General features: G+C 29.9%; 1 long non-coding RNA gene across 1 annotated transcript in view; it reads right to left on the bottom strand.

Moving 5' to 3' along the window:
• Positions 1 to 876: 876 nt before the first annotated feature.
• LOC111083223 overlaps positions 877 to 2,295 on the bottom strand; it is a 4,199-nt gene continuing 2,780 nt past the window's right edge. The window contains exons 2-3 of the long non-coding RNA XR_002608887.1: positions 1,224 to 1,399; positions 877 to 967 (exon numbers count right to left, since the gene is read on the bottom strand). This is a non-coding gene — a long non-coding RNA (uncharacterized LOC111083223). The remainder of the gene's footprint in view (positions 968 to 1,223; positions 1,400 to 2,295) is intronic.

The raw sequence follows: 2,295 nt of genomic DNA, 5'->3' as shown, positions 1-2,295 counted from the left end.
CCTTCCATAAAGCAAGGTATGCAATTATCATCTAATGAAGTAATTAGAATTTAATAAAAAAAACGAAGTGGAACATTATCTTAACAAATACCCTCACCTTGTTTAATATAAAGTATAGATCAAGACTATTAATTGCTGCTCAATACCATGGAAACAAATGCAAGCCCAACCTAGCATCAACAACTTCGTATATAATTGTACACACTAAGCAATTTAATACTATTGTACTCTCAAAAATAATTGAAATATTTGTCAAAGATTAATAATAATAATAATATTTTTAACTAAAGACATTGAGCACAAAAGCTACAAAGGCTAAAAAATATGTAAGCTATCAGCTTCTTATCTTTTTAAGTTAATACAGTATAATATTTAAAAGTGAATTTAGGTATTTTCTTAAAAGTAATCAGGCCTAATACTGATATTCCATTTTGCCCTCTTTTCAGAAATTAGTGTCTTAACAGTTAATGTATAGGCCTACTATCAGTTCGACACTACAGCATCAGGGTAAGCATAAGGCTAACGTAGTTTAAAATTTCACAATCTAGGTGAATTGGTCCAAGCTGACTCTTGTATCTTCAATATAATTCAAAATTTGTTTATAACATTTGTACGAAATTAAGAAGTATATTAATTGGGCCTTTAACAAAAAACAACAACAAAAGTCTGAAAGTTTAGCTTTTAATCACCTTTCCTCTGTAGTGCACAATATTTCACATTCCTGAAAAGTGATGAACAAAACACCTTATCAGTTTTTAACAAACTAAAGTATAATCTTTGAGATAACTAATACAGATGTAGTTAAAACCTCTGATCAAAGAAAAGGAAATCACTATAATAAAATAACAGTTGGTATGTTTAAACTTTAAATACAACTCACCTTTTCTACAAGGTCCACAAACAAGTCTTTCATTTCTTTACTATGATTTAATCCATATGCAATATTGACTATGGTTCTTGACAGGTTCTAGAAAAAACACATACTCATTTACTGACTATAACAATGATAATAGTTCAGGCTGCAGTACATAAACATGTTATGTGCTAACTATCTTGGCATATGTTTTATTCCTATGATCATAGTATTTGAAACAAAATGTACACAATACTGATTTTATAAAACTGTGAAGGTATTCATTTAGAAAACTTTGTCATGCTTGGAAGTGAGAAAGCTTAATAAGTAACAATTATTAGGAGATTTGTCACAATTACTATTAACTTACTTTAAAATTGCAGTCAAGGTCATTGCAAGTCTTATCAGAAACTTTTCCACTGACAAAAGACATAATTAGTGACTTCTGTTCATCTAATGCATCTTTCTCTACCAGAATTTTCAGGTCCCGAAGATCTTGTAAAAACTCCCGATCCATGTCCATCGCTGTTTCTTCATACCTACAGTCTATGGCATTATAAAAGTTTCAAGTTATACCCTCAATATTCAATACATTTGAAACAAATGCAGTCACAGCCTAAATTTTAAGTAAAAGATATTCTTAAAAACTATAAACTTTCTTTTGGTTACAAATCACACAACAATAGAGTTAAAATGATTGCAAACAAACAAAAACTGTGTGGGTCCTGGTAAAAATGCAAATAAAGAAACAGTGCATGCAAAAAGCAAAGTTAAAGACTGCCCATTAACTGGCACATGGGCAGACTGAAAATGCATTGATATTTGGACACTTTCAAATGAAAATTTACTAATTAACAATGTGACCATGTTCAATACTAGAATACCAAAAGGATGCCTATGTGGGCACAGAGTCAACAGTACGTATCTTTCAGGTGAAAATTGCCATTCAGTGTGATTTTTTTTCTCCTGAGTGAGATTTAGTGTTCATAACTACTTGACGATAAGCTGAACTCAGCATATCACAATAATACATATCTGCAACATGGTAAAATATAATAATAACATAGTTTTGCAATTTAGGACATTTATACAACTCACTGCCATATGGAAAAAGGCAAACTGACAAAATGTAGTTGTTTTTTATGGTTACTAAACTAGCATCAATAAGCAACTTTTTTTTCATGGTTCACACAGGCTAATGTAAAACAAATTCCAGGACCAAACTGTCATTTTCAAGGACCTAATTTACTGATTTTAACATAAAATTAACAGCATCAAAGCTAAATAACTAATGTTTTATTATAACTTATATTTTATTTAAAAAAAGAAGTAACAGCTGTACATAACATTCTGGGAAATTAGTGGAATTTGCTCATCAGGTTCATTAATTTATTATATTCAATTAATTGATTACCTTCACATAAGACTTGAATAACTGAAAT

This window comes from Limulus polyphemus, unplaced genomic scaffold (assembly GCF_000517525.1).
Source record: "Limulus polyphemus unplaced genomic scaffold, Limulus_polyphemus-2.1.2 Scaffold8660, whole genome shotgun sequence".
NCBI classification, from domain to species: Eukaryota; Metazoa; Arthropoda; class Merostomata; order Xiphosura; family Limulidae; genus Limulus; species Limulus polyphemus.
The sequence above is the reverse complement of the archived record's forward strand: the minus strand, read 5'-3'. Positions and strand labels throughout refer to the sequence as shown.